Source organism: Nannospalax galili, unplaced genomic scaffold (genome assembly GCF_000622305.1).
Source record: "Nannospalax galili isolate Female #2095 unplaced genomic scaffold, S.galili_v1.0 scaffold280, whole genome shotgun sequence".
Lineage (NCBI taxonomy): Eukaryota > Metazoa > Chordata > Mammalia > Rodentia > Spalacidae > Nannospalax > Nannospalax galili.
Genome location: NW_008347808.1, coordinates 1394271 through 1414901, shown reverse-complemented (window position 1 = coordinate 1414901; position 20631 = coordinate 1394271). Strand labels below are relative to the sequence as shown.

The 20631-nt window shown below is 38.8% G+C and overlaps 1 protein-coding gene across 4 annotated transcripts in view; it reads right to left on the bottom strand.

Moving 5' to 3' along the window:
- Nucleotides 1–4153, bottom strand: part of Heph (hephaestin) — an 85995-nt gene extending 81842 nt beyond the window's left edge. For 2 of the 4 annotated variants that reach the window (XM_017800936.2, XM_008844361.3), the window contains exons 1-2: nt 3959–4153; nt 1097–1298 (exon numbers count right to left, since the gene is read on the bottom strand). The gene's annotated coding sequence lies outside the window, so the exon portion shown is untranslated. The remainder of the gene's footprint in view (nt 1–1096; nt 1299–3958) is intronic. The other 2 variants (XM_017800937.2, XM_008844362.3) reach the window with 2 other exon arrangements.
- Between the last annotated feature and the right edge of the window lie 16478 nt (nt 4154–20631).

Here is a 20631-nt window from a genome sequence, read left to right as displayed (position 1 = left end):
CTAAATACAAAATGCCATGTTCAGTGCCTTAAATAAACTGTTTCATTAAATCTTCAACTCAAAGCACATGTAATAGGAACTATTATCCAAAACTAGAAATTCAATTCCTGTTGGGTGTGGTGATGCAATACTAATCCCAGTACTCAGGGTGTTGAGGATAGAGGATTGAGGCAGGAAGATTATGTGTTCAAGTCCAGCCTTGGCTGCATAGTGAGGAGAAACTGTCAATCAATAAAAGATATGCACAGATTCACATATAAATAGAAAAGACTAAGATATTTACTCCAGCTAGGAGCAGATATCTAGTATGATTCAAATCAAACCAACAGATAGTTTTAAATAAACTCTTGGGCCTCTCCACACACAGTAGTCATATAAGTATTAGTCACCAATCTCCATACTATGGTTGACAGAAAGTCCTTGATGTAAGGCTAAGCCTGTTGGGGGTCAGATCTTTGTAAACCCTGGCTATTCCACGGCTCCGTTATATAGTCTTGGTTTTTCCTTAACAACTATGAGCCTGTTTTCTCATGTGTACAATGAGTCTAATATCAGCCATGAAGGACTAAATAAATTTACCTGCAAAGGCCCCAGCAATATCAATCTTTAGAACATAGAAGAGGGTTACTATGGGCTTGCTTGCTTTTCCTTCTGACTCCTGGCTTCAGTTTGATAATTTACTTTCTCCTGATAAAGTGCCTTCATTTCCCATACTGAACTATAAAATCCTTAAGAACGCATGCAAAGTCATATAGGTATCTGTGTATCAATTATGAGGCACAGTGTTGAGAGACTAGTAGGTAAGCCATGTTCTGCTAAATGAGAGCTATAGCATGCATTTTTCCACCTGTTGCCTCTAGTCTAGGTTCTAGCACTAGTCTGAAGTGTGACTTCAGGTAACTTTCTTTCCCTTAATGAGCCTCAGTTTCTCATCTGCAAAAGAATGCAACATACAGAGCTGGACCACCTGGTTCTTATCTTACAGAAGTTATGGAAATTTTATAATCTAATGGAAAACCTACAGGCAAAACTATGAAAATGTGGTATTTAAAAAGCTCTCAAAGATTCATTTCTTTCACATGATGCCAATACTCACATTCACCGATGAAACACAGGTACAGTCAAATGTACCTACATACAATACCATGTATGGGAACACAATTATCCATTTTCCTTGGGGCACTGAACCTGGAAGAAGTATTCTCTGTTCAATACACATCCAATTGCAAACTTGACCTTCTTCAAGCCTCCTTCTCAAGGATGTACCAGCAAGGCAACTGTACCTTCAAGTTATTTACCTAAGGAGGAAACAGTCCAAGGTAAGAGCTCCACAAGTGCAGAATTACATGGTAAGCCTGGAAGTGTTCCCAGGATTTAGTACAGACCTTTAGCATAGAATGAACAAGCATTCAAAGTTTCACAGTGGTGACTAATGTTCCAAAGAGTCTGGAGCATGTAGAACCTAGGGAGAAGTGTTACCTACATTCGCCGTGAAGTTTTCACTTTACAATGTACTTTTCATATCTCCCTTTTTATTTCTCATAATAAGTGAGATAAACAGCGATCTCCATATTTTGCACTTGGGGCAGAGGCTTTGGAATTCCACCTCTGAAGTGAAGCCTAGCTCCACTAGAGTATATATATATATATATATATATATATATATATATATGTGTGTGTGTGTGTCTGTGTGTCTGTGTGTGATGAATAAGTGCTCAAGTTAGTTATCAAAAAGTACTAGTGGCTATTATTAAAATTTCATTTAGACACTGACCACTATCACAACTTTACTTGTTTTTTTTCTTTGGGTTTATGTTTTTTCTGGTGCAGGACATCAAACCTAAGGCCTTGTGCATGCAAGATAAGCACTTTAACACCACTCCTAGCCCAAAGCTTGTAATTTCATTGATGATGACAAACATGTACACAACTCTAATTTTCTAATATACAGTAACATATTCTAAGAATAAAGATACTTCTAAACTGGCATAAACTTCATGCATTTCAGGCCGACATTATCTTCTCCTTGGAAGCAACATGATGCAATGCGAAGACCTAGAACTTGGCCGAGTTACAGCTGCACATGCTATACTATCAGAAAGGTGAGAGGTGAGGCAGGAAGATCAAGAGCTCAGAACCAATCTGGGCTACATGGTAAATTACAGGCTAACCTGTTGACTCAAAAAAAAAAAAAAAAAAAAAAAAGGAACCAGGACATAGAGCCAGATAAACTTAGCTGTGAATAGTATTTATTTTATGTTTAAATAAGATAAACTTATTATAGCATGTGGGACTTAGCAAGCACCTGCAGTACTACTTTTCTTTCTGTTACTAAATTCCTATCTTTTCTCCTCAAAGCTGAATTTGTCACTGGTAATGTTATTACTGTTCTTTAATTTGGTTTTTATCATACACTTTAAGAGCAGAAGAGATTAAGAACGCATATACTTCCTTTAGAACCACTTAGACAATTTATGCTCATGTGGAAAGCATTTAGACACCAGGAAAGAAAAAAAAAAAAAGAAGGATTTCTTTATGAATTCATTACATGACACTGAGCTTACCTAACTTCCTGATCCTAAGCGCCTCATTTCTTAAACTAGTATGTCTGCCTTAGCCCCTTATCATTTTGTTAAGAAGACCAAATAAGATGAACCATATGAAATTTATGTGTAAAATTTTCATTTAGGCCAAATGATATTTTTCTTGCTGCTAGGCCAGCAAAGAAAGACCAAACTGAGGCGCGAAAAGGGTAGCAAGAAGTGAAATAGGGAAGGTGAGCAAGAGTCTTAGGGAATGTAAAAAGGAAATATTTTTAAGAAGTAAAATGTAAAGCCGTTGAACGTAAAGGAAAGCTAAGGGGAATTTCTGGCTACTCAGAATTAAGTATAATTTAGTTAATGCACAATGAAATCTCGTTTCAAGCTGAGTAGTCAAACCTCTCTTACATTTAAGTTACTTTTCAGGCATTGCATGGTCCCTTGAGCCCAACCTCATTAACCATGGCAATTTCCACAAAAGTTTTCCTTAGAATTTGCAAGTTGCTCCTTTAAAGTGACAATGTTTTTTTTGTCTAACCTCCCAGGACCCTTCCTAATAGTAAAGATACATCTTTTAACCCTCTGCTTTCTAAAAATTTGTTGCGCTTTCTTCACCCTGTTGATAGAAAACATACTGAAGTTAAAGACCTTGATTCATTCCCATTTCTTGCCTACAATAGTTATCTTTTGGTTGATTATTTTCACTTGAGTGAGCCTCAGCTTTCTCATCTCCAAAACGGGGATGCTATTTATCTCAGAGGATTGTTTTGAGACTCAGACAAATAATGGATATCTGAAGCAATATATAAAGAACTTGTTTGGTATTTTTTTTAAAAAAAATTAAACTCTCTCTCTCTCTCTCTCTCTCTCTCTCTCTCTCTCAAATTAAGACCACAATGCTGAAATAATTTATTCATAATCATGCAGTTAGTTACTATAAGGCCAAAATTTTAATCCATGCTTAATAAATGAATTTTGCTCAATAGACTCTAAAAGCATAAAAAGAATTCATTCTGTACCAATCCTGTCTGGAAAAAAAAAAGAAAAATTAGCATGGTTGTTTTTGACGATTTGTGCCTCTTATTTTTGGAATCTTCAGTTCCATGATCTCAGCAAGCTTTCCTAACCTGAGAGACAGAAGATGAACAGGCTGTTTAGACAGAAAAATGAGCTATTCTCTATGACTCCAAGGTTATCCCAGAAACAGTGGAACCAGTGTGATTCTGGCCATTTTGGCCTAGGGAACAAAAGGAGTCAGCCCATTGAGGCTGTTACTTCCCTGTGCACCTAACCAAACTTCCTCTAACTCCCAGGCCATCAACTTTCTTTCTCTGTGGCCCTGGGGTTTTTCTAAACCCAGCTAAATAAAGATTTTGCATAGGAAGGCAAGTGAGGTTGTTTCAAAAGAGAAAACTTACCTTTGTTAGAGAAAACCTTTCCTTCCTTCTATTCATGTCCGCGTCCCATCAGTGCTGAACTGCAGACCCCAGCCTGAGCCTGCCAGCCCTGTTTACTCAGTAAAAAGGGTTACAAAGCTGTTCTCATAAATTAAATCCAGAGCTTCTGTCTGGCGGGATTACCGGGGTGAATGAAAGGGGAAGGGGGAACACAGGGTGCCCTCTTTTCCACAAACTAAACTATTGGAATGTCTTGTTCCGGGGCGGTTTGGCACAAAACCCGGGGTGGTTCTTTGACCATATCCTGGTGTTTTCCAAATCCTGGTTAGGATCTCAGGAGGAATTACAAGGAGGTGGGCTGCACCTCTGCTATTGTAGCTTGCTAGTTGGACTTTGCTGAGCTGGGATGAGAATGCATCTTCAGTGCAGCCAGCCAAAGCCTGCAGGCAGATTCCAATTGCCTCATTTAAGAAATAAGGAGGACTAGGGGTGTAATTCAGTGGTAGAAATTATGATGATTGATGATGATGATGATGATAATGATGATGATGATGATGATGATGATGATGACCGTAGTATTAAAATGGGCCCTTAAATGATCTAAACTGTATGCTGGGTTTGTTTAAAGCCAAACACCAATTCTCTTCCTGTTGCAAAGAGAGAGCAGTGAAAAGTCGCTGGAATAAATGAAGCAGCCTAGGTCCTAGCTCTTGTGCCACTGGCAATAATTAGCTCGGTTGCTTTGGCCCAATCCTTTCTCTTCCTTGGCTTCTTTACATGTATATAATGAGGGGCTTAAAGTAGATATGAACCCACTCATGTCTGTAATATTATGTATCTAGGATTCAATGAAGACACATCCTAAGTAATAAGAGCAGTAGAGAAAGAAGTATCAGTGAAGAATGAGTGAAGAAAGTTTCATGAAGGAACGGTGAGTACACTATGCCTCTTTGGGAAGGGCTGTATCTATCCACAATAGCCAACAGACCCAAGGAGTGGACAGTGAGATGGCAGTTCTACCTGTAGTCCTTACTTTGTGATGAGATCTCCACTGAAAGCAGATGGTCTTCTTCAATCAAGCTGTACAGATTTCTGTCCACTGTACCTGAAGCACCTAGAGTAGGGGCTAAGAAAGAGGACTTTCATAAGACTGAAAGTTCCACTGAGCTGGTGGGGCAAAGTCTGGGTCATAAACCAGTACAAGTTTTAAGGCTACTCAGCCATTTAGGAGCTGCCCTGCAGACTGCAGCCTAGGCCAAGCGAAATGGAACGACCAGTAAAGAGAAGGGAGGAGCCACCAGTCTCATTTAACCCAGAAACACTCAGCAGTCAAGTGGAACTGGATTGGTGCATGGCAGCACCTGAGTATACCTGACTGGCAGAGATGTGGACCTTTAAACTAGAGGGGGAAGGTGGAGACCAAACCCATTAACCTAGGATCCAAGTCCAGGCTCTAAGGCATTTATGACTGGGAGGGGAGAGGATACAGCCTGTGCTCTGACTCATGAAACACAACAAGAAGCAGGTCATTATAGATACTCTTGAATCAACACAGTAACGACTACAGAAGGCAAGCTAGCAAGACCTTCATGCTTGTATTTTTATGTATATATTTTTATTTATTTATTATTTATTTATTTCGGGCTTGTGTTCATTCACAGATTTCATTGAGAGTACAAGCTATAACCACCACTGCCACAAATCTGGCACATTTCTAGTGCCTTTTCTTAAGAGTCACTTAAAAAATATGTTTAATCAGCTGCCTATAGACTGCATGTTAGCAAGCTTTAGTGTGAAAAGTTACTTAGCATACATTTTATTTACAGAATATATAGTTTCTCTATGCTATTACTTTTCAGAACTACAGTTGTAGTTAATAATATCTATCTCCATTTCAATAAACATTTATTTACAAAAGAAAAGGAAAGGCTACATTTAATCCATAAACTCTGGTTCAACAACTCCTAATATAGAATTTACTTTTCTTTTTTAAACAAAATGAATACTAATATTTGAACTATAGCATCATTATGAAGATTCCCAAAACTGGATGTGGCATCTTTGATTGAAATAAATTTTGCCATTTTCTGATACTGCAAGCTTGGAAAACTAATTTCATATTTCTAAGCCTAAATATTTACTTTCATAAAACAGTATAACACTATTATGAGGAATGAAATCAATTATGAACACAGCGACTGGCTCATAGTAAAAGTACAGAAGTTACAGTAGTTTTAATTTTTATTAAAGATTAAAAAAAACTAAGGCTGATTATGTAGCACAGTTGGTAGGATGATTACAAAGTGTGCAAAAACCCTGTGTTCAATCTCTAGCATTGTATAAAACTGAGAATGGTGGAATGTTCTTGTAAACTCAGGTCTTAGGATATGGAGGAAGGAAAATCAGAAGTTCAAGGTCATCCTCAGCTTCACTGAGTTAGATGCCACTCTGGGCTACATGAGACTAAATAATTACTTTCCCATTAGTACAAGTGGTATGAATTCATGTCAAATAAGAGAAGCATGCATCAAGAATTCTGGCTTTACATTCTGGTTATGCTTCTAAAGAGCGCACATTGATGATGAATGTGCGGTTTTACCTCTTAGGGACCCAGTAACATGCAGAAGATGGTGTAAGTTTCCATACTTTAAAATTAATTTTGGCAGTAGAATACTTTCTTTTTAAAAAATATTTTATTTACTATTTTTATTTTATGTGTATGAGTGCTATGCCTGCATGTAGGTAAGCGCACCCATCTCGTGCAATGCCCGTGGATCACAGAAGAGGCTGTCAGATCCCCTAGAACTGGAGTTATGGACAGTTGTTAGCTGTCATGTGGGTGCTGGGATTCAAACCCAGGTCTTCTGCAAGAACAGTCAGTGTTCTTAACCACTGAGCCATCTCTTCAGCCCTGTCAATAGAATACTTTCTACAAACTGAACCATTGTAAACACTCCCTGTCTATTGAAGATGAAAGTGAAGCTGTTCTAGGCAATTTGGGAGACGGAAAGAATAAATATGCATGGATAAGGGTGTGGCAGACAATACAAACTGTAGAAGGTTTACTTGAAGATTAACTTATAAGGAGCTGGAGACATAGCTCAGTGGTTAAGAGCACTGGTTAATCTTGCAGAGAACCTGGGCTCATTTTCCAGAACTCACACGGCTGCTAACAACCCTTGGTAACTCCAGGTCCAGGGAATACAATGCCTTCTCCTGACCTCTGCAGGCATTGCCCACATGAGTGCACTTAAATACATATAGGCAAGATATTCATTCAAGTAAAAATAAATAAATCTTTTTTTAAAAAATTAAAAGGACACTCAGATGCTGCTGACCAAAACAGGTGCCGCAGCTGCTGGGGAAGCCGTCCACTCTGTCCCCAGTAGAACGCCCACATGGCCCCACATGCCAGTCCCAGTACACACCTGTCATGGTGAGTCTTCTCTGTCAATCGAACTGGATTCACAATCACCTAGGAGACACCTGAGGGCGCATCTGTGAGAGTGTTTCCGTAGAGATTTAACTGAGGTGGGAAGACCCACACTGAAGGTGGACACCACCACCCCACAGGCTGGGGTCCTGGACTAAATAAAAAGCAAAACTGAGCTGAACACCAGCATTTATCTCTCTCTGCTTCCTGGCTGCAGATGCCATGTGACCAGCTAGCTGCACCACCTCCTGCCGCCACGGCTTCCCCACCGTGGACTGTATCTTTGAACTGTGAGCCAAAACAAACCCTTAAGTTGCTTTTGTCCAACAGTGGGAAAGTAATATAATACCTGAAAGAAATACAACCATATGTGCACATAAAAAAAATTAAAATATAAAAGAATCCAGTTAGCAAAAGTTACTAGAAGCTCTTCCTCATCTGGGCTTCATACAATATTTGAAGCATGCTCAAGGACAAAGCCTATGAGATATAAGCTTAGGAGAGGCAGGCACTAGGTAAAGGTCCTTAAAGGGTAGTGTTGCTCACGACTCATGGATTTTTGGACCTTTCCCTCAGCTCAGTATCCCATTCACATTCTTAGGAATGCTTTCTTCCCTTTCTTAATAAATAGTCTCTATTTCTTTTTCTAAGTATATATCCCTAGTCCAGTTCTTTGTTACAGGAAACAAACACAGATACTTCAACAAATACCCCTAAATTCAGATCTGCACCTATAGCAATGGGATCCAATAACCTGGCCAAGTCATACACCTGCCCTCCCAGGCAATATAGGTAACTTTGGTTCACCAACAAGAAACCTCTAGAATATTGAAAGTAGGTGTGAAATGTACAAGTCCAAAATGTCTTCAATGGGGCTCCAAGACTTAAGTTATGTCTGCCCTTGTGTTTATTCATCTACTTAATATTTCCAGGTTTCCTATTTACAGACTTCACAAGTGTATGGCCCTAGAGGTAGGTGGAAAGATGAGAAGGCTATAAAGACCTTAAAAATAGGAGCACTATTGTCTAGTGGGAGAAGTGTATGGATGACACAGAAAGATCACAGAAGAACAGAGTTTCATAGTGGTCACTGAAGACTGGGACATGCAAGCAGGGAAAAGAAGAGAAATAAGGTACATTAGGTGCACCGCAGCATAGGAATTAATTACATTTTTTATTTTTTAAAAATTTTATTTATCATTTTTATTTTATGTGTGTGCATGTATTGCCTGCATATAGGTAAGAGTACCTGTGTCGTGCAATGCTCATGGAGGTCAGAAGAGGTTGTTGGAACCCCTGGGACTGGAGTTATGGACAGTTGTTAGCTGCCATGTGGGTGCTAGAATTCGAACCTGGGTCTTCTGCAAGAAAAACCAGTGTTCTTAACTGCTGAGCTGTCCCTCCAGTCCCCAGTTTTCTTTTTTATTACATTTTAATCTCAATCTCTCAATCTCTCTCTCTCTCTCTCTCTCTCTCTCTCTCTCTCTCATTAGCACATGTATCCACATGTATCCCATGATATGGGTGTGTGGAGGTCAGTGGACAACTTGTGAAAATCAGTTCTCTCTTTCCAACATGTGAGTCTCAGGAATCCAACTCAGGTCATCAGGGCTTAGAGGTAGGTGACCTTACGTGCTGTGCCATCTCACTGAACCTAGATGTGATTTTCTATAACAAAGCTCAGTAACTTGATTATAGAAATCTATGACAAATTTAGAGGTAATTAAACCAGTAAAAACAACAACACATAAAAATTATTAGCTTTTGAAGAGATGGAAATGTGTATCGCCTTACTTTTATTGTTTCATGTACACATGTATTGAATTGCCAGCATGTATCCCATAAAGATGTACAAATATTATGTCTAATAAAAGAAACATAAAAATACTTGAGTATGCCGCAGAATCCCTCAAAGAATTGTTAAGACACTAAGCTTCTCTTTCAGGAAATCTTCAGTGGGACAAAACAAATCATATCCAAAAACTTCCCAGGTGTTGCTAGTGCTTCTGGGATGAGGACCACTGATATAAGGACTGTTGCCTGATGTTTGAGCTCCTCATCCAGCTCCCCTTATTTGTGAGTATGCACTCTTTGGCCCTAGGCCTAAATATATTTCCTTCAGATATCTCATTCACATGGAGCTTCTTTGAGAGTCATCGAAACATCTATTTGCCACAGACCTTCCTGCCTGCTGTATGAAAATCTCCCCCTCCCCATCCTCTCCAGATGCCTACTTCACTCCAGTGCTCTCTAAATCACATCAACTGACTAGTTCCTTGCCCCAACCTTCCCCTTTGTTTGTTGTTTGTTGTTTTTGGTTCTTATGGTGGTCTCTAGGCACAGACCACCATAGTGTGAATTTTAGCTCTGCTTGTCCCTGAACTGTGTGAGTTTAGAGAATTCTGTTTTGTCATTTGTAACATCAGGCTGTGAAAATATAATCAAAGAATGTCTGTAAATGGGCTTGCACAGCATTTGCCACATAATAAGGCACCAGAAAATGTTAGTCCTTTTTTTTCCTTTTCATCCTCTACTGTCTTCACATCTGCCTGCCATCTGACTTCCAGTAGGGATTTCACAGCAAGCAAGAAGGACAAATAAGTTTTACTAGAACAAACGGAGCTGCTAAGTAAAAGAAGAGTGATCTACAGTAAGCTGCACATTTCCAAGGATGAAGTTATTTTCAATGGGTGAATGCAACAATAAACCTCATAAATTAACTGTTAAATGATTACTTCCTACATTCATTTTATTGGAAATCTTGTGCCACTTATAGTCTAAATAGCTTCTGAATCCACTTGCTCTCTATCTCTGCTCTACAGCCTCAGTCTGAGCTCCAATTAACTTTTAAATGGACAACTGTGACATCCTCCTCATACTTGTGATTTCATGTTTGCTCCCAACAGTTGTCTCTTTGGCTAACAATCCAATCTCTTCTCACAATTGCAATTCCAAATCCTCCTTACTAAAATTCTCCAGTAGTACTTGATTTAATGACCAAACATGGAGTCATAAACTAGCAAGGTCCCTGAGTAAGAACATTCAAACTGGTGAATGTATCTTGTGTGCAAGAGTAAATATGGAAATATCAGGATATGCCACTAAGTAAAATCAAGGTGTAGTGTTAAAGAAAGTTATCCATATATGTATGTATGTATCTACATGCACCCATGAGGGAGTATAAGAAATTTTTCTCCTATAAATATTATGATAAAATATTTTAGGGGGTTGGAGAAATGGCTCAGTGGTTAAGAGCACTGCCTGCTCTTGCAGAAGATCTGGGTTCAGTTCTCAGCAGCCACATGACTGCTAACAACTCCAGTTCCAAGGGCTTTTATGCTGTCTTCTGGTCTCTGTGGGCCTTCTACACCTGTGATTCACCTTCATACATGCAGGGAAAACATTCATACACACAAAATAAAAATACATGATAAAATTTTAAGCAAAGTAATATTCTTAGGAGTGGTTTCCTTTAACTATTATGCCCTGTTACTACAAGAATGACTTCCACTTTATATTTTCAAGTATTTGCATCTATAGGTTTCATACATTAATCACTTTATTTTTTTAAATATCTGGGCTAGGCATGATGGTATATGCTGTTAATCCCAGCAGCAGGTGGATCTCTGTGAGTTTGAGGCCAGCCTGATCAGCATAGTGAGTTCCAGGCTAGCCAGTACTATATAGTGACATCCTATCTCAAAAACATATGAATCAAAACTACTTTGACATTTCATCTTACCCCAGCTAGAATGGCTACCATCAAAGAAAGAAATGTCAATGAATGCTGGTGTGGGTGTGGAAAAAAGGAAGATATACTCACTTCTGTATGAAGTTCTCAAAGAATCAAGAAAATGGTTTGAAAAGATTATCTGGACAATGAATGTGAATCTGCATTTACTAACCTCTCCTAATTTCTTTTTTAAATTTTTTAAAAATTTATTATTTTTATTTTATGTGTATGCGTGTAGTGCCTGCATGTAAGTTCACTCTTGTCATGCAATGCCCGTGGAGGACAGAAGAAGCTGTTGGATTCCCTGCACTTAGAGTTACAGACAGTTGTTAGCTGCCATGTGGGTGCTGGGATTCGAACCCAGGTCTTCTGCAAGAACAGCCAGTGTTCTTAACTGCTGAGCCATCTCTCCAGCCCCCGCTCCTCATTTCAATGTATTAGAAATAAATTTATGAGGCTAAGGAAATGGTTCAGTGGGTAAAAACTTGCTACATGTGTGTGAGGAACTGAGTTTGGATCCCCCAAATTCACATACTACCATACATGGTAGCACACACCTGTAATTCTAGTGCTACTACAAAGAAAAGAGATCCTAGTCAGAGAAAGGAGAGTCCTGAGAAGCTTGTGGGTCAGTTAGTCTGGTGTATGCAACAGGAAACAAGATACTGTCTCAAACAAGGTGGAAGAAAAGGAAGCAACACCAGACCTGTACTCTGATCTCCACACACATGCTGTTGCAAGTTGTCCCAACCCTATCACACATGAACACTAAAACACACACCATACACATGCACACACAATGACAAATCAAAACAATCTTAAAACTTTTAAATTACTAAGAAATATATTTTGGTAATAGAGCACTTGCCTAGGTTCTGATTTTGATCCCTAGCACCACAAAAAATAAAATTCATGTCTCATCATTTCACTAAAATAAAGATCAAAGTTCATAAAATGGCTATATAACCCTTTGTGGCCCAGCTTCTTCTAATCTTTCTAGTTCTCTACTTGCTCATTGTCTCCTCATGCTCTGATTCACTTATGAAGTGGTTTTATTAGCTTGTGAGTTTCCAATTCGCTATGCACTCTTGCTGGCTTCCATGACTCTTCTTTATTGCTCTGACGTGTGACCACTCTTCTATTCTTCCTCCTACCTATTTTTGGGGGGTTTCAGCTTAGAAATTTTCTCTAAGGAGTGTTCCCTGAATTCCTGTGCATCTGGGTTAGGTGATGTCACATGTCCTCCCAAGACATCCCATACACTGAATCACAATGGCTTTAAAATTGTTCAGTTGCCTCTCTCCACATCTTAAAAACAAAGGAATCATATCTTTGTTCATTTCCATTCTAGCCTTAGTGTCTAGCATAGTACTTAATACAGAGTTGGTGCTCAGTAAATGCTTGCCCGATGAATGAGTACAGGCATGATGAATGAAAAAATAGTCTTTGAGCTAGGCTTCACTGTAAGCAAAATCTTATTAGAAAAGTGTAGAAAAGCTACATCTGTATCTTCCATGTTCAGAAAGATGGCTTCTTTGCAGGCTCAAGTATGACTTACATGTATTTTACAGTATCAGATTGAATAAAAGGTTTTTTTTCCCCCAAAAGGAGTATGTCATAAATGTGCTAACTGTTCAAGCACACCCATTATAACTAGCCAACCCTTGTTCCACTAAATCCCCAAAACCTTTTGAGTCATATTGGTTTAGAAGACTTGAGATTAAAAAGGGGAAGCATATAAGATATTTGCTTTCATAGTAAGTTACCTTAATATGAATATGCATTTGAAGAAAGAATTATTTTTATATTTTATTTATTATTTTACTTTTATGTGTATGAGTGTATTGCCTACATGTATGTAAGTGAACCCATTTCATGCAATACCTGCGGAATCCACAAGAGGCGTCAGATCCCCTGAAACTGGAGTTACGGATGGTTGTTAGCCACCATGTGGAGGCTGGAAATCGAACCTAGGTCTACTGCAAGAGATGGCAGTGCTCTTAACTGCTGAGCAATACGCCCAGCCCCTGAGGAAATAATGCTTTGCAAAATAAACCAGTAAACTACTAAATGTGTGCTAGGGATATAGAACAGTGAGAAAATGCATGTATACCCTGCATGAGGTCATGGATTTGCTCCCTAATATGAGGGGGGACTCTAAAATCTACCTAAAGCATTAATATCAGATGCCTATAAAATAACTGCTTGGGAAAAAAATTTAATTAGTTTGCTTGGATACTTTGGTGATTGAGAGTTCTCTATCTCCCATGAGAACACATTCCAACTCTGGATTACTTTGCCAAAGATATGCCTTCCTTTATTGTTTACTCATTGTTTCCTTTTTACTGAATTTAGGACTCCTCTGTAAAAATGCCATTCAGGGTCACCCTTCCCCCTCCTTAACAGCATGAGAAAGAGTTTTTTTTATGAAGTATGCTTCTCTTCTTAAGCACCTACACTACAATGTTTGCTCTCAAGCCTTATATTTTCCTTGTTCTCATGCCCTCATGCTGTGATTCATTCATGAAATGGTTTTATTAGTTTGTCAGTTTCCAATGTGCGGTATATTCATTTCATCCCTAGAGAACTATGGCAGAAAATGCAATTATGGTGACTGGTCTAACCACTGCCAAGAGGAAGTGGTCATATTCATATGATTTAAGAAATTTTTAAAAACCTACTTTCCTCCTAAACTGACAGTTTAATGTGGCAAAATTAGAGCCCACAGTGAATGCTGTTTTCCATCCTCACAAGCTTATGTCTAACCTAAGGCAAGCTAGTTCCCCTTTTCAGTTGAAGCTGTCTCATGTGTAAAATGAAGTCCTTCTATTAGCTAGTCTTTGACATCCTATCCAGCACTCCTACCCTATGATTTTATGACTGCATAAACAGGCATCTGAATAAAATTTACAGACCTTCAATATTTGCATGATTGACTTTATGGCAAGTTCCCCATTTGGAAATATGAAGTGTATGCAACATCAAATCTTGGCTTTCCATGCATGAGCACAAAATGAAGATATCTTCATTAAAAAAAAAACTGCTGTACTGAAAAATGTAAACACGGTGAAAGTTCAGGTTATACTCTAAACAGTAGACAGTGGGTTCCTTCTCAGCTAATCTTTTGAAATCTCTTCTACTCTTCAAGAAAATTTCTAGTCTGTTACATGGAAAGGAAAATCAGTTGAGGGTTGTTGTAGGCAAGATAATGCCTCCTTCAGGATTTTACATCCTAAACCCTGAAACATAAATATATTACATGGTATTTCTGTTACTGTTCTGTTGCTGTGATAAAACGTTGACCAAGACCCTGTTCCCATCCCCACTTTTCCACAGCCCCCACTAGTGATCATCCTGCCTGAGACCTGCAGACTACCCTGACTAGTATACCATTCATCAAAAAAAACCACATTTTTTGCAACAGATGGAGACTATTACAGAGTTTGACAAATGGTCACACACAGAAAGCAACTGTGAGGTGCTCAGCCCTAAATGACACATCTACAATGGAACCTCTACTGCTAAGGCTCACAGAACATAGTGGAACAGGGGGTAGAGAGACTTCTAATGCATCTCTCAACTCTCTTAAACGAAGTTCCCTCATGCAACAGAGGGTCATGACCACAAAATGATACAAATGGCCAAAGCATAGAGAATAAGAGTCTGAAGAATGTGGGTTCTTGGACAGGACTCGTATATTAAACTTCACCCACCCAGGGCTCAGGGACCATTGTGGAAGAGAGGGCAGAAAGATTATAAGAGCAAGGCTTTGTTCATGACCATAAGGAAACAAGAGTCTTTCAGGGTTCTGGGAACTTTTTAATATGAACTTACAGCAATGGTGATTATGTAAGATTCATGAAACCTCGGACAAAAACCCAGCAAAGAACTTGGAAATGGGCAGGAAGCCTCAACCTTAACCAAGGAACTACTGGCAACTGATCACTGTTGGGTGAGGGAGAGTTGATCTTCTTCAATGGAGTGACTCTACATAGGCTGAACAGGCTCCAGTGGATGAACTCACACTGAGGAACATTTGGGGACACAAACTTGACTCGATAGGCCTTAACATATATGACAAAATGCATGAAATCCAGTGGGTGAGTCATGTGGGCAGTGCAGATAGAGAAGGGGGTCTAAATGCGATTCAGATGTATTGTATGAAATGCACAAATTCAACAAAAATATCCATTAAAAAACACTGACCAAAAGCAACTAGGGAAAAGGGTTGATTTGATCTTACACTTCAAGGTTATAGTCCATCATTAATGAAAGTCAGTACAACAGCTCAAGGCAGGAACTGGGAAGCAGTAACTGAAGCAGAGACTGTGGAGGAACTCTGCTTACTGGCTTGAAACCTTTGGCTTACTCGGCTACTTTCTTATAAAGCTGAGGCCCACCTGTCCAGGGATGATACTACCCAGAGTAGGCTGGGCCCTTATTCATCCTTCAGCAATGAAGAAAATGTCCCATTGACATGTCCACAAAGCAATCTGATGGAGGAACTTCTGCAATTGTGGTTCATTGTTCCCAGGCATGGCAAGTGGACATCTAAGATAAGCCATTAAATGTGGCAAAGGTGGAAGGCATTTGAAGACGAAATTAAGCTTATAAATCACCTGACCTCAAAACTAGGAAGTAATTTTGGACTATCTAAGGGTATATTAGAGTAGAAGAAAAGCATAGAAAATTATCTAAATGAATAATCATGAGGAGTCAGCCCACTACTGGTGGCTTTAAAGATGGATGAAGAGAGTCCTGAACCAGGGAATTTAGCTCTCTAGATTTTGGAAAAGACAAGTAAATATGTCAGCAGTGGCAAGGGGACATGCCATCACTGCCAGCAGAAACTTGAGGCATTCTCTTCCCCTTATGGACCTCTATCAAGTTAAAGTCATTATACATGGCATGTGTATGTGTATGTGTTTGTATGTCTCTGTGTGTCTGTGTATCTGTGTATGTGTGTCTGCATACACAGAAACATAATGTTCTCTACTGAGAACACAAACTACCTATGATAGGCATGATCTATGAGCACTTATTGCTTCTTAGTCCCAAGCCTTCCTTAAAAACTTTCTGCTCTGCTGAGGCCTAAGATTTGGTCTTTAGTCCTCAGAAGCTAGAGATCCCGGTTTTTTTTCCCATAGTCAAACCTATGATGTGACTGTGTTAAGACTCTGGAGGCAGACAACGTGGAATGGAATCTTTCAATTCTACTTCAATAACCTGCCATTTCCAAGGTATGGACTTTAAAAATATATATTTTATTAAACTTCTGTAGATTTCATTCAATACATCTTAATCATATTTAGCACTCCCTTCCTACATGCACCCCCTCATAGCATACCCACAGGACTACATGCATTTTGTCATATATGTTAAGGCATGTTGAGTAAAGTTTGTGTCCCCAGATGTCCCTCGGTGTAAGTTCATCCACTGGAGCCTGTTCAGCCTGTCTAGTGTCACTCCCTTAAAGATCAACTCTCTCTCACCCAACAATGATCAGCTGTCAATAGTTCCTCACCAAATTTGTGGCCTCCTCCCCATTTCACCAGTCCTATGCTGGTTTTCATCTGACTGAGTTTGCATGGGTCTTATACATGTTGTAAGTTCATATGATCAAGGTCCCTGAAGCCTGGGAAGACTGTGTCCTTATGTTCATACACCTCCTCCCTGGCTCTTACAATCTTTCTTCCCCCTCTTCCTCAATGGGCCCTGAGCTCTGGATAGGTGAATTTTAATATAGAAATCCAGTTCGTGGACCCAGACACTGCACTCTTATTCTCTGTACTTTTGCCAGTTATGACCTCTTGTGTTCATGACCCTCTGTTGCATGAGAAAGATTTGTTGATAAGAATTGAGAGATGCATTAGTACTCTCTCCCCCTTGTTCCACTATGTTCCGTGAGCCTTAGGTGTAGAGGTTACATTGTAGATGTGCCACTTAGGGTTGGGCATCTCACAGACATTATTCTCTGTGGAACTCTGTAATAGTCTCCATCTGTTACAAAAGAAGCTTCTTTGATGAGTGATGATTGGCATACGTGTCTGTAAATATAAAGATTCATATTTAAATATAAAGACTCATATCTAGCATATAGTATGAAATTACATTTGCCTAGAAATGTGACAGACGGGGTTTTCTCTATAATCTATGACTTCTCCAGCCATGTGTGTTTGATTATGTTTATAGTGCCACACATGAGTTCCCTCTCATTGAGAAAGCTTTAACTTCAGTTAGGTACCTCCTGATTATCCCCAAGATAAAAGTGCCACAATGCACCAGTGTGGTTTGCTGTGTTGGTCACTGTTGTGGTTATTAGGCTTTAAAACTGGAGTTGGACCCCTGACTGATTTTATCCCTTAGCAGCTTGCATAGAGTCCTCCAAAGCTATGAAAGCTAGCCTTCAGGGGAGGTGGCTTCCAGGTCAGTCAGGTCCAGCTCCACTGCTCCAAGTCCTATGTCTGAAGTATGTTCTGTCTTCAGCAACTTTCAAGTTCTTGGAGATAATCAAGGGCTGTGGCTAATAGCCTGTAAATTTTGGAGTCTCTTGGACTACCCTGACCAAACACTTGAAGGAATGTTTCTCCTGTCTGTCACTGTGTTTCTTGTTATACAGCCTTCTGCTATTACACATGCACTAATGTACAGATGTTGCATGTGTATTTTTCAGTAGGCTTTTGAGCTAATACATTTATCTCTCATTTTTCACAGCACCTAAGCATTATTTGAGGGAGCTGGTAAGGTTAAACAGGGGAAGAGGAAAGATAAATAATGCCTAGGTATGGCCTTTATGTGGGTACTTTAAAACACAATTTATTTCAGTTTCCTTATCTATAAAATGAAGATAATACTAGTGACTACCTAAGAGAGTTGTTTTGAGAAATATATGAATAAGTACTTGAAAGGTAGAGAGAACATACCTTAACACCTACAAACTTTCCTATAAATATTAGTGAACAATATGTGGAATCTGCATACCTCTAAGATTTCTTTTGTATAATGGTTGCTGCAATGCTATGGATCAAGCTTATGACTTTGCACGTGTCAAGCTAAGGCTAATATGTAATATGTAATAATGGCTATATCAGTATTTTCTCCATGCACAGTATCCTCACATCCTTACCAGCATTTATAGTCTTTTGTTTATTTGATCATAACCATCATGGCTGGAGTAAGATGGATTCTCAAAACAGTTTTAATTTGCATTTCTTTGATGGTCGGGCATATTAAAAACTCTCTTCAAAGTTTTATTTTCCATTTGCACCACTTCTTTTGAGAATTGCTTATTTAATTCATTAGCCAATTTATTGACTGAATTTTTTTTTAATTTTGATTTTCATTATACTTTCTTTTAGGCAGTTGTTTATATATTCTACATATTAATTCATTCTCTAATGTGGGGTAGCAAAAATATTTTTCTTATTTGGCAGGCTGCCTGCTCACACTGTTAATTATTTCATTTTCTGTGCAGAAGCTTTTTACCTTTACCTAATCTTATTCGTCAATTTTTAGAATTATTTTCTGTGCTACTAGAGGAGACTTTTTATAGTAAAATCATGTTTTATAGCTGTATCCTAAAGTATTAACTCGTGTTTTCTTCTAGCTGTTTCAATGTTTCAGGTCTTACATTAAACTCTGTAATGCATTTAGAATTGATTTTTTTGTGCATGATGAATGACAGAGATCTTCCTTCATTGTTATACATGTGAGTATCCAACTTTCTCAGCACCAGCTGATTAAGAGGTCTTTTATTTTTCAGATGTAGGTATTTTAATATTTTTATTTTATATGTATGCATGTATTGCCTGCATGTAGGTAAGCGCACCTGTGTCGTGCAGTGCCCGCAAAGGACAGAAGAAGCTGTCAGATCCCCAGGAGATGGAGTTAAGGACAGTTGTTAGCTGCCATGTGGGTGCTGGGATTAGAACCTGGGTCTTCTGCAAGAACAGTGTTCTTAACCACTGAGCCATCTCTCCAGCCCCTAATTTTGTGAATTTCTTAAAACTATTTTTCTTTTCCTCACTTTAGAATAGAGTCCGTTTTGGGCATTTATTTTTTTCTTATTTTGATTCTTCTCCTTTGCCGGATCACATGGAAGCATTTTCCTCGGAACTCTTGTCTCAGCATTCCTCTTCATGCACAGGGGTGCTTTGGCTATTCAGTGTATTTAGTATTCCCATATGAATTTTAGGATTTTTTTCTAGTTCTCTAAATAATATCATAGGGATTTTGAAAAGTATCAGACTGATTTAGATTGCTTTTAGTACTATGTTCATTTTTTCACACTATAAATTCTGCTGACCCATGAAAACTGGAAGCCTTTCCATCTTACAGAAACCAACCACGAAGAACCAATCAGAAGAAGCAGGATAAAAAATGAGGAAAGGGAGAAAAAAAATGGAGGACCACCCCTTTAATCCCAGCACTCGCAAGCAGAGGCAGATAGCTCTCTGTGAGACTGAGACCAGCCTGGTCTACATAATGAACTCCAGGCCAGCTGGGGCTACATAGTGAGACCCTATTTCAAAAAGCCAAAAAGGAAAGAAGAAACAAAGAAAGAAAGAAAGAAAGAAAGAAAGAAAGAAAGAAAGAAAGAAAGAAAGAGAGAAAGAAAGAAAGAGAGGAAGGAAGGGAAGGAGGAAAGGGAGGAGGGAGGAAAGGGAGGAGGGAGAGAAGGGAGAAAGAAATAAAGAAGGAAAGAAAGAAAAGAAATACAGATCTTCAGAACATTTCACATTTTATATAAAGGATACCATCATTGAGATATTTCTTTTATATAGAAATATTTTCAAGTAAGAATGTTAAAATAACAATAAACCATGCTTAAGGTCTGAGAGTTTGTGACCTGGAGAATGGCCTTGCTCTTCTCCTTGATGACTTCAGTGAATCTCACAAACGAAACTATTAATTTTTGTTTACAGTAGAGAAATCCTAACTTCCTGTTTCCAAGTGATCTAGAGTTTTATCTTATCAACTGTAATCCTGTCAAGTACACCTTAGGAACCACCCTATGAGCTCTTTCATTTAAATTTCGCAAGAACCTTTTGAAGATAATAACTCCAGGACCCACCAAAATTGTATATCTGGTTATTATAAGGATAAGGAAGCCTGAGTCTTTTGAGAACCCGATACAAAAGTTGAGTATGACTCACTCATTCCATGAGTCCTTCCTTATTAACCCCTGTTCTTAAACCTATTAAAGTTTCTTTTAATAAACTCCAATTCTGCTAGATACTGGTTCATCCTGAAACGGATCTGGCTTTTCCTGAGTTGAGACCCATAAAGGATAAGGGAATTCCTCAGGTGTGGAACTGTCTTTGTCCCTGCCATCACTGAATTTTTGAAGGTTCCTCAACTAATGCTTTATTAGAGTCTCCCTGACTGCCACTTAGTAAGTCTGCTCTACTCTTTGTTTGCACGTTACTTTGGTTTCCTTGATTCTGTTTTCTGACCTACATAATATATAATAAGTGCCATAGGCACTGAAAATATAGATTCCCTTAGAGACATCCATATCTCCTGTTC